We start from the raw sequence: 18,529 nt of genomic DNA, 5'->3' as shown, positions 1-18,529 counted from the left end.
GTTACTAATTATCCAAGTTAGGAACTCTATGGCCAGGAACATATTTATAATATAACGTATTGTGGATTATCCGTCTTGATTATTCTTAACAATTAAGAATGGTATCCACTCCTTATTATACTAAAGGATATTTGTATGTTCAATTTAAATCATATTGCAATTTCAATTAAACATAAAACTTGCCATTAAATAAGGTTTAAAGAATTACAAGATCAAGCCCTATTGTGTCACTAGAACTGGTCTTAAGGGCTTATATCTAACAATCTCCCACTAGCCCTAAGACCATTCTGAATGGTATCTCATACCCCATCTATCTAGATGAGAATCTAGTTGCTTCTGGTTCATGGCCTTGGTCAGTGGATCTGCTGCATTCTCTGATGTATCTACTCTCTGCACATTGACATCTCATCTGCCAACAATCTCTCGAATGAGGTGGAAGCGTCTCTCAATGTGTTTGGACTTTTGGTGAGACCTTGGTTCCTTGGCTTGCGCTATGGCCCCATTGTTGTCGCAAAACAAGGGCACGACAGACTCTATTGAGGGAACCACTCCAAGTTCTGTCACAAACTTCTTGATCCAGATGGCTTCCTTCGCGGCATCGGATGCTGCGATATACTCAGCTTCTGTAGTAGAATCGGCGGTAGTATCTTGTTTGGAACTTTTCCAACTAAATACTCCACCATTGCAAGTAAACACATAGCCTGAGATAGACTTTCTATCATCAATATCTGATTGGAAATCAGAATCTATGTAACCTTCCACTTTAAGTTCTCCCGTTCCATATGTAAGAATCAAATCCTTAGTTCTTCTCAAGTACTTAAGGATGTTCTTAACAGCAATCCAGTGTTGCTCACCTGGATTAGACTGATATCTGCTTGTAACACTTACAGCATGAGCGATATCAGGCTTAGTACATAACATCGCATACATTAGGCTTCCTATTGCCGAAGCATAAGGAATCCTAGACATGCGATCTCTCTCTTCTTGTGTTTTGGGACACATATCTCGAGAGAGGTGGATTCCATGTTTAAAGGGCAGCAGGCCTCTCTTGGAATCCTCCATGTTGAACCTCTTCAACACTCTTTCTATGTACTTGGTTTGGGAGAGCCCTATCAATCTCTTGGTTCTATCCCTATAGATCCGAATGCCGAGAATGTAGGCAGCTTCTCCCAAATCTTTCATGGAGAACGTACTTGACAACCATGCTTTTATTTTTTATAGCAATCCTACATCATTCCCAATGAGTAGGATGTCATCAACATATAAGACCAAAAACGCAATCGCCCTCCCACTAGCCTTTTTGTATACACCGGGCTCGTCAACGTTTTGAATGAACCCGAACAATTTGACTTCATTATCAAAACGAATGTTCCAACTCCTGGATGCTTGCTTAAGACCATAAATGGATCTCTTAAGCTTACATACCTTCCCTGTTTGATCCTTGGGTGTGAAGCCTTCAGGTTGTTCCATATAGATATCTTAATCTATATAACCATTTAGAAAAGCTGTCTTCACATCCATTTGCTAAATCTCATAATCATAATGAGCGGCAATGGCTAGTAGAATCCTAATGGATTTAAGCATGACAACTGGAGAAAAGGTTTCCTCATAGTCAACACCTTGCCTTTGACGATAACCTTTTACCACTAGTCTTGCTTTGTAGGTCTCTACCTTTCCATCCAAACCTATCTTCTTCTTGAAGACCCATTTACATCCAATAGGTACTATACCTCTTGGTGGATCTACAAGAGTCCAGACCTGGTTCGAATACATGGAATCCATTTCAGATTTCATAGCCTCTAGCCATCTTTGTGAGTCGATGTCTAACATCGCCTCTCGGTAAGTGGTAGGGTCATCTGAATGATCATGGTCTCCTATTAAGAACAACTCTTGTTCACTTAGGAAACCATATCTCTCAGGTGGCCGAGGTATCCTCTCACTCCTCCTATTGGGAGGTGTAAGACTCAGCCTTGGCTCTTCACTTGGTAATTGGACATCTCGTGGGATAGATTCAGGTTCGGCGAACTCTTCACCAAGTTCTATTTTCCTTTTTGTTCCACCTTCTTGAATAAACTCTTTTTCAAGAAAAATGGCATTTCTGCTAACAACTACTTGTTGCAGCTCAGGAATATATAATTCATATCCTAAGGTATCCTTAGGATAACCTATGAAACTACCCTTTAAAGATCGAGTTTCAAGTTTTTCTAATTTAAGCTTTTTCACAAAAGCTGTACATCCCCAAATCTTAACATGTTTAAGACTTGGTTTCCTCCCAAACCATATCTCATGTGGTGTTGTAGGAACTGACTTGGAAGGTACTCTATTTAGAAGGTATATTGCAGTAAGAAGGGCATGACCCCATAGGAACAATGGTAAGTCAAAATAACTTAACATGCTTCGGACCATATCTAATAGAGTCCGATTCCTCCTTTCTGAAACCCTGTTCAGTTGAGGTGTTCCTGGTGGAGTGTGTTGTGAAATAATACCCGAGACTTTAAGAAAATCTTCAAACTCGTGACTTAGATATTCGCCTCCACGATCTGATTGTAAGGCTTTTATCTTTTTACCAGTTTGATTTTCTACTTCAGCTTTAAAATCTTTGAACGTTTCAAAAGATTCAGATTTATGTCTCATAAGATAAACATATCCATATCTAGACATATCATCTGTAAAAGTTATGAAATATTGATAACCCCCTCGGGCCATTACATTAATTGGCCCACATACATCAGAATGTATGAGTCCCAACAATTCTGTAACTCTAACCCCTTGTCCAACAAAGGGTGATTTGGTCATTTTGCCTAGGATACAAGATTCACATGTTGGATAAAGTTCTGAACCCAATGGGCCAAGAAGCCCATCATTCTCCAACTTAGTGAATCTATCATCCCTTATATGACCCAATCGATGATGCCACAGAATTTTGGGATTTGGGTTATCCCTTTGTCTCTTGTTATTATTCAATACACGCATATTTTTATCATTATCAACAGTTACATTCAAAATGTAAAGACCATTGACAAAATTACCAGAAGCAATCAATTTATTTCCAAAATAAATTTCACAAACATTATTTTTAAAAGAAAATTCATAATTCTCTTTCACTAAAGTAGGAATAGAAATAATGTTCTTAAAAGCTCCAGGTACACATAAACAATTGTTTAAAACTAAACTATGTCCATGCAATAAAGATAAAGTAACAGTGCCAATAGCCGTGGCTGCAACTCTTGCCCCGTTTGCCACCTTCAGCACGATCTCATCATCTGCGAGCCTTCTACTTTGCTCCAGATCCTGTACAGAAGCACAAACATGAGTTGTTGCTCCAGAATCTAGAATCCATAAAGTAGAACAATGAGCAATGGAAAAATACTCGTGAACTATCATCATACCTTCCGCTTCCTTCTTTAAGGAACTGAGGTAGTCTTTGCAGTTCCTCTTCCAGTGCCCGTCCTTGCCACAGTGGAAACATTTTCCTTTAGCAACAGCTTTTCCCTTCTTCTTACTTATTGTCTTGGCCCCCTGTGGTACTTGTGTGGCCTTTTTCTTACCTTTCCCCTTCCTAGTCTTGCTGGAAGAGGTAACAGCCATCACAGTACCCGTTTTCATGTTGCTTTGTGCCGTAATAAGCATGTTCATTAACTCAGCCGGAGTACACTCTCTTTTATTCATATAGAAATTCGATATGAAATTTCCATACGAATCTGGCAAAGACTGAAGGATCAAATCAATTTGGAGGTGAGGATTCAACTCATCCCCCAAACCCTTCAACTTCTCTAACAAGGAGATCATTTTGAGAACGTGTTCTCCCACTGATCCTCCCAGAGACATCTTTGCCCTAAATAGTGCCTTAGATATCTCATATCTTGCACTCCGACTTTGTTCACCATACAACTCTTGTAGGCGTGTGATGATAGAGTACGCATCAGGCATATTCGCATGTTGATGCTGTAATTCACTACTCATTGAAACAAGCATATAACTCCTAGCGGTGAGATCATCATCTCGCCACTTGATAAGAGTATCTTGCTCTTCTTGAGTAATGTTTTGAGGAACACTTTCCCCTCCATCATCATTAGCAGGCACGGGTACAGGAGCATCCAATACATAAGTAATTTTCTCCAAGTTCAAAATCAGTTTCAAGTTTAAGAGCCAATCATTAAAATTTGGTCCAGTTAATTGGTGCTTGTCAAGATTTCTTGTAAGTGGGTGCAATGAAGCCATTTGATGTATCTGCAGAAAATAAATAGATTATTAGATATCTTGTTTTCCTTAACTATTTGACTTTGGTCTTTAAATCAAACAGTGCCACCCACTAAGTTTATCAGATTCCTTACTCCCAATGAAGGAAAATACGAATTCACGTTGGCATGAATTCTAGTGGGTATTTGGATTCTTATCAAACTTATTATTTCTCACATAATAGATTTTTGGAATAATAAATTCAAAAAGTGGACAACTCTTGTCCAATACATCTCATGTACGGCCCAAATATTATTTTGGCTCCCAGTCCAATGTACCTCACATAATAGTTTCTTGGCAATTGAACATGGTTAAATTATACCATCACGCTGACAAGTCTGCACAGTTGAATATCGATCCCCTCACATAATAGGTTCTTGGGTCTCAACATTTGTGCATCCCCATCTCATCAAATGATAAATAGAAATTAAAAACATTTTAACCAGTGTGCAACCCCTATGTATCCATAACCGGTCAACACACGAATCAAAATGCCCTAATCTCTACCGTGATGGAGAGCCCCGATTAAATTTCCTTAACTCTTAAGGTCTAACCGGTTACAATTTAATTTTATAAATATGGGAGATTTTCAGTCTAATTTTTAGGTCTCACTTTACACATGCAACGTTTTAGTTATCATACATCAACTATGTAAAATAAACATTGCATAAAGTAGTCGATATGGTCATGTACTCAAACATGCATTCTAGGCACGATTCCAGCCATTGGAAACGTGCGGTGCATATGTGGGTGCATAAAAAAAAAGAAAGAAAAAGAAAACTGCTTATAACTATTACAAGCATAACCCGTTTACACAGGGTCTTCGTTTCTTCGATTGTTTCACCTTTGATGACTCTATTCCACGTGCCTCCAACAATTGAATCATTGCTTTTACATTTACTATAAACTACTTTTACAATAGAATAAAAGCGAAAATAAAATTAAACAATTAATTTTACAACCGTTATCCAAAAACGGTAAATCTCGGCACGCAGGCCATCAAATAAAACAATCCATACATCCACTCAACACATACATCATCTATGTAGTGTCCTAAGTCCATGACTAATATCGAAATACGACAAGGCATTCACAATATGCTATTTAACAATTAAAAGCATATTATAAAATTTATATGATTGTCGGACATGTGTATAACATTTATACCTTAAGTGCTTTGAAAAAATATATTTTTTTTTTTGGAAATTAAATTTGCTGAAAGTATTTAAAATCAATTAAAAAAAATAAAAAATGAAAAGGGGGGGCGCCACACGCGCTCGGCAACGCGCGTGGCGCCTGCGCAAGGCACGCTGCCATGCAGGCCGCGTGCTCGAGGCGCGTGGCCAGGCCCATGAACGCGGCCAATGCCGCGCTCGTGGGCCAGGCCCGCGCCCAGCTGAGGGGACGCGGGCCTAGCCCGCGTCGTGGGGCACAAGCCGCCCTAGGCGGCCCCGGGACATGCCCGCGTCGTGCGCCCCTCGCCACCGCCTTAGGCGGTGGCCCCTTTCCAAGTGGCTGCCCAGCAGCCACCTCTTAGCCCCCCCGCGGCCACCGTTGTCGACAGCGACGGTGGTCGCAGCAGCAGCCATGGCCGCGCTGCCCAGCAAAGTGGCCTTTGGCCATGGGCGCCGCTGGCGACGCCGATTGCTGCATCTGGCGCCGCCCAGCGGTGCCTTTTCTTCTGGCGATGCCGCCTAGCGACGCCGACAGGCCTGTCGGCACCGCCCAGCGGTGCCGCGGCCATCAGTGCTGCCGAGCAGCGGCGGCGGATCAAATCTGCCGCTTCCTTTTGTTGTTTCATGTTTTTTTTTTTTGTAAAATATATATATCATATATACATACATATATAGATTTCCATTCCCAGCAAATAACGTAAATATATATGTATACTTAAATAGAAGAATCTTGTTTTGTTCTTCCAGAATGCGCATATCTCATATATATATAAATTATTTTTGATTCAAAACACAATATGATGTCCGACAAACACATAAATTAAAACCATAAGTTTGGAAAAACGATGGCTCTGATACCACTGTTAGAAAACATTGATCTGATCATACGCAACAGAAAATAAAATATGATTTTATTGATATCACGTTTTTCAAATCTTACAGTTAAATCGAAGACATAAAACGAAAAGTTACCTCGAAACGAAATCTGATTTAGTTGTCGATAACCGAACTGATATCTCCCATGCGTGAGATGCCGAGTCGGTCCACCCGAAATCGTCAAGATTTCAATAGACTTGAGAGAAAAAGGGACTCAAAAATTTTCTCTAAAATTTCCGTTTTGATTCAACTAATTGATATTCATTAGATTTTGGGTTTAATGTTATATTTATAGACAAGAAACCCTAAAACCCTAAATGCTATTGGGCTGGACTTTAGGTGCTAGCAAAAAGCCCAATCCAAATTAATAATTAAATAAATAATCATATTACTTATTTAATTATTCTTATTTCTTAAATAATTGCATTTATAATTTAGTAATTCCATAATTACTAAATTTGCCCATTTTTCTTTTAAAACGACTTCTATTTGGGTGGGACTTTCTGGGTTCACAATTAAATTGGCAACGAGAATTAATCAATTATTAATTCTCGTAAAACATGAGTGACATCTAGCAATATGTCATGATTATCCAATTTAATGTGAAGCAGGAATGTGAACCTTACACTACGGCGCCTTGCAATACAGTCCCTCTATCATACTATATCCTGACGAGATATGAGATCACGGTCAGTAGGTCAAATCTCTTGATCTCGTCGTATGACCAAATCCAATAATCACACTTGACTAATATGACACAACCTCTACGGAATCCAAATTCCGTCGTCATATTACCTTGGCCAAGGATTTATCGTCAAGTGACCACTAGATCGCATAGGATATCTTCCTCGTATATCTCGAGATGATAGATTCCATGTCTGATGCACACATACCTCGTGTGTCACTGAACTAGGCACATAGATACGTACAGCTATCCCTGATTAGGACAACCATATAATATCGCTGATATCCTAATCCACTAACACACAGATATCCATGTCATCTCAGGTCTAAGGACTAATGCAAATCCGTAGTTAATATTAAATCATTGACCCGTGAGATAAAATCCATGTGATTCAATATTAATAGTCCCGTTCAGTGAACTCGTTCCTATAACGAGCACCCACTCGTCTTCCTTCTGTATCTTATATAGAGTGGTACGAGACCCACTAATCTTGTCTTTCGGTATCTTATACCGAACAAGGAGGAAGACGATGTGCCAGTCTTTGCGAGTTACTAATTATCCAAGTTAGGAACTCTATGGCCAGGAACATATTTATAGTATAACGTATTGTGGATTATCCATCTCGATTATTCTTAACAATTAAGAATGGTATCCACTCCTTATTATACTAAAGGATATTTGTATGTTCAATTTAAATCATATTGCAATTTCAATTAAACATAAAACTTGCCATTAAATAAGGTTTAAAGAATTACAAGATCAAGCCCTATTGTGTCACTAGAACTGGTCTTAAGGGCTTATATCTAACACCATTAAATCCATAAAGGCTGCCGGTGCGTTCGTTAGGCCAAATGGCATTACCAAAAACTCGTAATGACCATATCTACTACGAAATGTTGTTTTGGGTATATCTTCGGCCCTAACTTTCATCTGATGGTACCCTGAACGCAAATCAATCTTGGAAAATATCCTGGCACCCTTTAACTGATCAAATAGCTCTCCAATCCTCAGTAATGGGTACTTGTTCTTCACCATCACTCGATTAAGTGCTCGATAGTCTATACACAATCGTAGACTACCATCCTTCTTTTTCACAAACAAAACTAGAGCTCCCCATGGTGAAGTACTCGGTCAAATAAATCCCTTATCCACTAAATCTTGAAGTTGGATTTTTAATTCCCGTAACTCAACTGGTGCCATTCGATAAGTAGGTATGGAAATTGGACTTGTTCCTGGCAACAATTCAATGGTAAATTCCACTTCTCGATCTGGTGGTAAACCGGACAAGTCTTTAGGAAATACATCCATAAGGAAATGAGTTTGAGTATGAAAACATTTCCAATTTAAGTAACCTCCATACATGGCATGGAGACTCTAAGTTAGGCTTTTGTTTCAACTCAAACCCAAAGATTCAATACACACACATTTCTCAATTCAAATAAGCATTCTGTTAATTCAATCGGAGTTCGGCTCTCTTGGGCAAATAGTGGCACCGGACACATTCTTTGCCTTGGCCCAAGCTAAATTTAGCCACACATCTCTATTGGTGAAAACATAAAATGAAAGAACAAAGATAAAAATGCAGAAATTAAGTTGCGGTATTTAATTGACTAAAATTAAAGAGACATGAATTAAAATTCTAGAATGTAAACACTGAAATTGAAATTAGAGAAATGTAGATGAACAATAAATTAAAGTTACAGAATGTAAAGAACATAAATGAAAATTACAAAATGTAAGTAACTAAAATGAAGAATGTTGGAACAACATGGAGAAATGAAAACTACTGGAATTTAAGAACAAAAAGAAAGGAATAGAACAGTGCACTTTTCCCCTTATTTTTGCTAAATGGCGGATGGGGACTTCTCCCATTGTGTCTCTTGAATGTAAGCTCTGGCCTCTTTATACTCCTCTAGTAACGGATACTTTGAATTTGAATCTCCAGACAACTTCTGATCATTTTCTGCATATTTCTTCTGCCAATATTCTCTGCAAACTTTCGCGTGTTGTCTTGAAATAGCTTTCTGAGGCACGCGGACGCGTGATCTGCTATCTCCATGTATTTCTTCCCCATGGGTTGAGTTGGGCTTCAAAGTTGGCTTTCTTGAATTGAGCTTCAATTGGCTGGACTTTAATTTAGGCTTGCGCTGGGAGCTTTTAATTCCAAACAGTGGGCTGCCCATTTCAATTGCAATTCAACTTCTTTGATTTGAGCCTCCATGACACTGCTTCACGCTGTAATGTAATTGAAATATATGTCATTAATATGTATATGTGTTACGCATGGCATGGACTCATATGGATACATATATATGTATTATATTTATATGTTATATTTAGATATGTATTATATATTATATTATATTATATTTATTTTATTATTACTATTTTTTTTATATATTATATATATTTTTTATATTTTTATATTAATTTTTTAAACCTGCATATAACCACGAATTGAATATAAATATTCAATTAAAACCAATTTTAAGATTAAACTAGGGGTATAAATATAATAAAATTTTGACATTTTTGAGCATCAATCACCCCCCAACTTAAACATTGCTAGACCCATAGCAATTTAGCCATATCCTGAGAAGAAGTTTGTCATTTCCAGCATGCAATCAAAAACTTTTTATGAAATAATATCTCACCTCTTTTGATTTTTTTATGCCTCAAAGATAAGTAATTGTGGTACACCTAAAGCATGCAAAGAATTACTTCCACAGCTCAAACCCTTCTGTTTTTAACCAAGAAATCAAGCCAATCATATTTCAATTAATTAACAGCATTAAAATCCAACTCAAGGGTAAGCACAAAATTTTTGCAATTAATTCAAAGGGAATGCATAACAGAAGATATAAACATGCCAGCGTGAATTCATTATAAAATAATTCATGACAAATCGTGATTACAAGTTCCAGAATTAGAATTTATAAGCGCAACATCACAAGGCCATTCGGATGGGGCATGACTGATTCGGATAATGCATTAAATAACAAGGCATTAGAAGCTTTAAAAATGGAGGGCTGATTCGAATAGGCTTCTAAATGCATGCTGATTCGAATGGCTTTTAAAGGAAGCAGGTTATTTGGATGATACTTGGCCGAATGGTTTGCTTTGGTCCTTTTGGTTTGGGATTTTTCTAAACTTTCTTGGACTGGGAATTCTGTCGAGCACTTCGTGTGCGAATGTAGAATTCTCCTTCTTCTCTTCTCTCTTGATTTGGCTGAGACACTCCCTTTTCTTCTTCCACAATTCCTTCTTCTCCAAGCTCTTTACAACACAACAACCACAATTCTCCAAACCAACACAAACTTCCAACCAAAATGCTTAACCAAAACTTACTTGATTTGGATGAAGCTTTTAAGAACAGTGAGGCAGCAGTTCGGATGGGTCTAAAAGAAACATGGCCGAATTCGAATGGGTTCTTAACAGAAAACAAGGCAGCAGCAATTCGGATGAGATTCTTAAGAACAGGGACTGGTTCGGATCTTTAAAATAATAGGGATGGCCGATTCGAATGGGTTTTCAGGAAAGACAAGGCTGATTCAAATGGGCAGAAGCTCATTCGAGTGAGGGCTTTAAGGAAACAAGGCTGATTCGGACTTTCTTCACTGCTTCCTCCTCACGATGCTGTTCGAGAAATCTGCTCCAGCGCCTTCTCACTGTGTGATATTCTCTGCTCTGTGATGTCCCAAAAATTCTAACACTAAATGTGGTCGAAAATCCCAGCAGCTACGTGGCTCATTACTGTGCGGTCATTCTTCCAGCGCACGGTCCTCCATCTTCAGATTATTCTCCCCCTTATTTTGATTCTGCAATGGCGGATTGGGAGCTTTGATAAACAGGGTCGATTTCGAATGGGGCTTTTAAGGAGATAGCGACAATTCGAATGATGCTTCAATGAAGCAGGCGACAGTTCAGATGAGTTTAAGGAACATAAGACACCATCAGTTCGGACTTTAAATAACAGGGATGGCCGATTCGGATGATGACAACAAATCGAACCACATTCGAATGAGGATGAAATTCATCCGAATGAATTTTGAAAGTTTCTGGAATTTTGTGAAGGCCATTCGAATGCTACAGTATATCATTCGAATGAATTTTACCTTCATTCGAATGAAAGCAAGCTGATTCGAATGAAAACTTGAAGAACACATGACTGCTGCTTGCTTTAGAAATACATTCGAATTGCACAATATAATTTCATAATTAATAATTCTCTCTTTTTTTTTTGGTTTAAATATTGGAACTGTTGAAGCCTAATTAACAAAGACTCATAATATTAAGCAAAATAAACAAATCAAACACTAGTAAATAGAAAATATATATATTTTTTATTATTTTTTTTAAATTCTGATAATAAAAACAAATCAAACAAACAAAATCACATTCGGATGCTTGAGATGGATTCGAATGAAAGTCAGGTTATTCGAATGACTTGAGGGTATTCGAATGCCGACTGCAGCTTTTAAAAGAAATGACAAACTCATTCGAATGAATTCAAATGAATTTTACCTTCATTCGAATGAATTTTAAACAGTAATCTCATTTGTAAAGGAATTTGGCCAGTCATTCGAATGCAACAGTAATTTCATTCGAATGAATTTCATGAACATTTGAATTTTTTTGAGAGTATTCGAATGGTTTTAGCGATATGCGCACTAAGGATTATGGGTCATTCAAATGAGCCTGAGATCATTCGAATGTTGCAGAGGTCTTTAGAATATGTTTTTCAAATATCAAAATCCCTTCTTTTTTTTTTTTTTTTCAAAAACAAATCAAACAAACAACCACAATTAAGCATGAATCAATTGTACCTCACCCCCCAACTTGAATTATGTATTGTCCTTAAACACAATAACACTTAAAAAAAAAATTAGAAATACCTGGATGGTGAAATACCCTTAGACACAGTAAGAAGTTGAGATTTAGGAGTACCTGGTGTCTTCAATGCAGAAAAAAAAATCCATATGCTCATTGTGGATTTCAAAATCTGAACTAAAAAGGAAGCATAAACTGGTGAACGTTAAAGAGAAATGCCAAACTTATAGAAGAACTAAAAAAAAAACACATTCAAAATTAAAAACTACATGAAGGCAGAAATAATAGCCTTTTATTCTTCTTCTTCTTCTTATTTTTTTTTTTATTGCTTTTTCCTCTTCTTCCAATTAAAGATCAAATAAGCGGTTGCACTTCGAATCACATCAATGATTACATGCTTTAAACCACTTAGAACATTATTTTCAAAATGATGCAACTGGATTTTTCTTATAAAAGCACGACCATCTTTTGAAAATGTTTCATTCAGAGGTGTTGGATCTATTACATCAGAATGTGGCATATTAATTTGCACAAACACCTCACACATGTCTGGTTTAATTTGATCCCCTACATAAACCAACCTAAAGGACAAAAAGTTAGGCTCAAATGTGGATAGACCTATGTCATCTTGACATTTCAACTTTTGGATCTTATCCTCATCCTCCTCCCAGACTTCTTCTTCTAAAATGGTATCACTGGATAAAAGTTCGTCCCAAACACATTGACCTATAGAATCTTGATTAGGTTGGGTTGGAAACTCACCCGGATCACTCATGCTCAAGATCTCTATCAACAAGGTCAATTGTTCTAAAATGTCACTTGTGGCCCTAATGGTTTGTTCTTGAAGTTTGGCCATTTGCTCAAAAACTTTTTGACCTTCCATGAACTCTTGAAGGGTATCTTCTAAAGATTTCTCATATTGAGACTGATAAACATCGGATGCAAACCCTTGCTCTAATTCAAATTGGTGAGGTGATGGAGGAAAAGGTTCATAAGATTGGAACAGAGAGTCATTGTTCCATGGATGATTCAAATGGTTAAAAGGAAACCTCTCCTCACTGTGGTGTGTCTGAAAATCAGATGGCTTCCTATTCAAAAATTTATTGAGAATAGGTATGGTAGGACAATCATCTGTTTGATAATTTGAAGACTCGCACACCAAACACCTAACCTCACTTAAATTTTGAAAATTCTAAAACTCCAACCACTCCACCTTCCAAGTTAAATAATCCAATGTCGCACTAGGGTCGTCATTAAAATCATGGGAAACAACAGGAAGTGTGGTGTAGGATGGAGTTGGTTGCCTAGGAAGGTTTGGGTAATCCTCAAAGGGTCTAGAAACAGTTTTCTCAATGGGATCATGATAACCAAAAGAATTTCCAAACACAGACATGTAATCAAACTACTGAGACATGATGGAATCTGAACATGAAAATGCAGATAAGAATTCTAACAATGAATCTTACCAAACCTATGTCTCATGTATTAATAACACAACAACAAAATTAACAGAAACTAAGTTACTGTAATTTTTTTTTTTTTTTTGCAGCACTAATTCCATCACCGATCTCCCCGGCAACGGCGCCAAAATTGGCTGCGCTTAACCTTGTGCATTTATTTCAAACAAACACATACAAAATAAACAAAGAAGAAACAAGCATGCAAGCACAAGGCGTTTATACTCGCCAGTGTATGAGTGTGCGTTGTAGCACAATTTAATTTTCTGGGTAAGTCCAGGTCGATTCACTGGGAGATCAAAACAGAAATGAAAGCGGCGAAAAAATCTTTATGTGCTAAACGGGTTTGTTAGACCAAATAAGCTAAATGATTTGTTTTTCAAGATTAAAAATAAGATGAGGTTTATGTATGGAATCAATCTTGGGACAAAGCAATTTATGAGCCAGCCCACTGATTTACCAACAAGATATCAAAATACTTAACATTGACAGATTAAAATTGAGGCTATGCAGTTAACTGTATCCCAAGATGATAATAGTTCTATGTTAAGCACTCTCCATACATGGCATGAGAGAGTCTAGATTAAGCAACTACCATAAATTGGATTGCAATTAAGGAACAGAGATCAATAATTCAGATTAATCAAATGAGTTTGAGTATGAAAACATTTCCAATTTAAGTAACCTCCATACATGGTATGGAGACTCTAAGTTAGGCTTTTGTTTCAACTCAAACCCAAAGATTCAATACACACACATTTCTCAATTCAAATAAACATTCTGTTAATTCAATCGGAGTTCGGCTCTCTTGGGCAAACAGTGGCAATGGACACATTCCTTGCCTTGGCCCAAGCTAAATTTTGCCACACATCTCCATTGGTGAAAACATAAAATGAAAGAACAAAGATAAAAATGCAGAAATTAAGTTGCGGTATTTAATTGACTAAAATTAAAGAGACATGAATTAAAATTCTAGAATGTAAACACTGAAATTGAAATTAGAGAAATGTAGATGAACAATAAATTAAAGTTACAGAATGTAAAGAACATAAATGAAAATTACAAAATGTAAGTAACTAAAATGAAGAACGTTGGAACAACATGGAGAAATGAAAACTACTGGAATTTAAGAACAAAAAGAAAGGAATAGAACAGTGCACTTTTCCCCTTATTTTGGCTAAATGGCGGATGGGGACTTCTCTCGTTGTGTCTCTTGAATGTAAGCTCTGGCCTCTTTATACTCCTCTAGTAACGGATACTTTGAATTTGAATCTCCAGACAACTTCTGATCATTTTCTGCAAATTTCTTCTGCCAATATTCTCTGCAAACTTTCTCGTGTTGTCTTGAAATAGCTTTCTGAGGCACGCGGATGCGTGATCTGCTGTCTCCATGTATTTCTTCCCCATGGGTTGAGTTGGGCTTCAAAGTTGGCTTCCTTGAATTGAGCTTCAATTGGTTGGACTTTAATTTAGGCTTGCGCTGGGAGCTTTTAATTCCAAACAATGGGCTACCCATTTCAATTGCAATTCAACTTCTTTGATTTGAGCCTCTATGGCACTACTTCACGTTGTAATGTAATTGAAATATATGTCATTAATATGTATATGTGTTACGCATGGCATGGACTCATATGGATACATATATATGTATTATATTTATATATTATATTTAGATATGTATTATATATTATATTAAATTATATTTATTTTATTATTACTATTTTTTTATATATTATATATATTTTATATATTTTTATATTAATTTTTTAAACCTACATATAACCACGAATTGAATATAAATATTCAATTAAAACCAATTTTAAGATTAAACTAGGGGTATAAATATAATAAAATTTTGACATTTTTGAGCATCAATCACTTGCATCAATTACATGAGCTATGTTGCCATACGCTCCTTTTTCCAACGATCTACCTGCTTTCAATGTTGATACAAACTTGACTCGATTTTCTACTAATTGACCCCTGAATTTCACAGTTTTTCCTCCTGGGCATCCCAACCTCACTATTTTCTTTAAACAGTCCATACTGACACAATATCAAGAAAGAAAGTCCATGCCCAAGATTACATCATAATCTTACATCTCCATCAAGATTAAGTCTATCTCGAATTTCTCACCTTCAACTTCTACATCTCTGCCACGGATCATAAGATTGGTTTCCATAGTCTTCCCAATTGGGGACTAAATTTTAACCCTATAGTTCATTACAAAGGGTTCTAAACCCTAACTCCTGGTAGAATTAATTTCCATGAAAGAATGAGTGGCACCAGGGTCCACCAATGCATGCACAAGAGTAGGATGGATCAAGAGCGTACCTTCAATTATATTCGGATCAACCTCCGCTTTCACCTTTGTTAGATGGTATACTCGAGCTGGCTGTGAGCCTGACTTTCCCTTGGTCTTCTTTCCTTTATCTACTTTTCCTCCCTGAGGACAATTCTAATAGTAATGTCCCGGCTGATTGCAAGTGAAACAAATCACCTCCTTCTTTGGCGCGTCCAAAATCTTCAATGGCTTCTTTGATGGACAGTCCCTAGAAAAATGTCCTAAGTCTCCACAAGTGTAACAGCCTGACCCTTTAGCCGCTGCTCCGCACTTCTTGCCTGCGTGTCTTTTCTGGCATTTCTTATAATACTTCTTTTTTTTTTAACTTTGCTCCCTCAGGCTGCTAGAACTGAATAGTCGAAGGATTTACCGACTTGTCCTTGTTCCTCTCTTCCGCTTTAGTATCGTCATCAAGTTTCAACTCTCCCTATGACACCATATTTCTCCCAATAGTGGTAGCCTTCTCAACAGCATCTTCATATGTGCGTATATTCCACGCATATAACACTCTCCTGACCTCCTTCCTTAGCCCTTGCAAGAACTTTTGGGCCTTCTCATGATCATCTACCATATACATCAGCACATATTTTCTCAGTTTTGAAAATCAAGCCTCATATTGTACCACTGACATAGTCTTCGTTTGCGTCAATTTCAAGAATTCTTGCTTCTTCACCTCTCGCCAATACTCTAGAAAGTACTTGTCATTAAAGGCCATCTTAAACTGTTCCCAAGTGATTGGCGTCACTCGCGTTTCATCTCTCTCCTGGATTACATTCCGGGCTCTCATAATTCCTGCCATACATTTCCACCATATACAGGCCTCATCTTTAAGCATAAAGGTCGCACATCGTACCTAGTGCTCCGCCGGACACTCTAGATGTTCTAACAGCTTTTCAGTTTGTTCCAACCAATACTCCCCTACAGTAGGGTCTGCCTCGGGGTTTCCCTTAAAGCTTAGCGGGCGCATATCTCGATACACCTTTAGCTAGTTAATTAACTATTGGAGCTTCTTATCTATTCATCGAGTTTAGCATTACTTTCATAAATCTTTCAAATGTCCTTTCTCCACCCGGCAATCCCAAGCCACTCCCCTCGAAGACCTCTTAAGTTGGTGGTTGATTTAGATTCCTCCTTCTATTTAATTGTTTTTCTTGATTCATCTGCACAATACAATGAACAACATTCCTTCTGGCTTCAACATACAACTTATATATGACACATGTAAGTCATCATCATCCATAATCTCATGTAACCACAAATTTCAACACATTCCATTAAATTGATAAACAATCATGATTACATCATAAGGCTCCCCAATCACACACATCATAAGGAAGGGTTTGCCTACACTCATTCTTGTCCACTAACCAAGTACAAAACAAGTTACAACATTCCCAAAGCACCCAAAACCCGACTCTCAAAGCCCCTTACATTCTTAATATGTTCTTGCCTCACCCACAGTTGCCACGTCACGACCCCCATCGCAAGGCTTCCCCGGCCTATCAACCTCAAAGCTACCCTGAGGTTCTCCCAGATCTACTTCACCTTGCTGTCTCATACTAACTGGGTCATTGAAGTATGGTAATTCAACAGTCTTGGTATCAGACTCTTCGGTGGGCTCCTCATAAAGGTCTTCAAGAGAGTTTACCTCGTTCTCCAAACCTTCGGTGGTGTCCTATGAATCCTCGTTGCTCCCAACGCTTTCCTCATCTGGACCCACGAACTTGCACTCCATCTTCTTAGACCGCCACATGTCAGTCTCTCGAAGCATCTCGACAAATAGGGTAAAATACTGCATTACATGTGCCCTCCTAGAGATCTTTCGAGCATGACATTTCCAATTTCTGTGCAATAGTTCCGCTACATAATGTACTTTAATCTCTTCTAACAACTCTCGATTTAATGCTGAACCCGGGTGCTCAGCCATCACATCCTCAACCTTGTTTAGGTACCGCTGAATAGGCTCACCAGGTCTCATCACAGGAAGCGCTAAAGTCCACTAGGCCTTTAGCCTTCGTATATCCCTCACGAGCCAAATCGAGCGAAACGATTGAGGTCACTCCATACCTAGAGATAGGAAAAGCCACAAGATAATCACTCCTCCACCCAAACCACATAAGAGTCCAATCATAATCAATAAAACAACAAGAATAACTCTCATCATGAATCACCCAAATCTATGAACTCTCGTAAGTCCTTAACTCATCACATAAATCATAACGCTATGATACCAACTGTAACGCCCCGCTCTCACTTACGGGTGTCACTCATGAATAATCAAATAACTATTCACTCGCTAAGGTAATAATGAAGAGATGGACTATGTTTCATTAAGAAATGTCCTAGGTGGGAACTAGGCTTCGCCCTCCATTCGCTTCACTCAAGGGTTCGGGAACACATATTGAAAAGACGTCGCGAAAATAAATCCGAAACCTTGGTGAAGCGTCACCCTTCTCTGACTCTTAATGAAGAGCCAAGGATGACTTTTCCCAGGATTTGACAAAAATAAACAAGCCACGCTCGTTTAATTTAACTATGTCTCAATGCCTTAATTATTAGAAAATAAATTTTAGTCTAAGTATTAACCCATTTTCTCATTCTCTTAGAAAAATACTTGGGTTAAACTTCTCTTGAAAAAATTTAATAGATTTTTCCCTTAGCCCAATCTCCATTTATTTTCCTTTAACTATTTGAAAATATATCCCAAACTCCATCATTTAGGGATTAAGTTTTGAAATTCAAACATCGAATTTTCTCATCCATTTTTCCCAAAAATTTAAGGAAAATGCCCTTTATTTTAATTTCCAACATATAGGAAATTTTTCCAATAATGCCTCAAATTTTATATTAATTTAATAAATATTTTGAAGGCTCAACTCACATTTATTTATTTAAGTAAACTTGCCTTTATTCTAGAAATTC

This window comes from Diospyros lotus, chromosome 15 (genome assembly GCF_014633365.1).
Source record: "Diospyros lotus cultivar Yz01 chromosome 15, ASM1463336v1, whole genome shotgun sequence".
NCBI lineage: Eukaryota > Viridiplantae > Streptophyta > Magnoliopsida > Ericales > Ebenaceae > Diospyros > Diospyros lotus.
Note: the sequence above shows the minus strand (reverse complement) of the source record.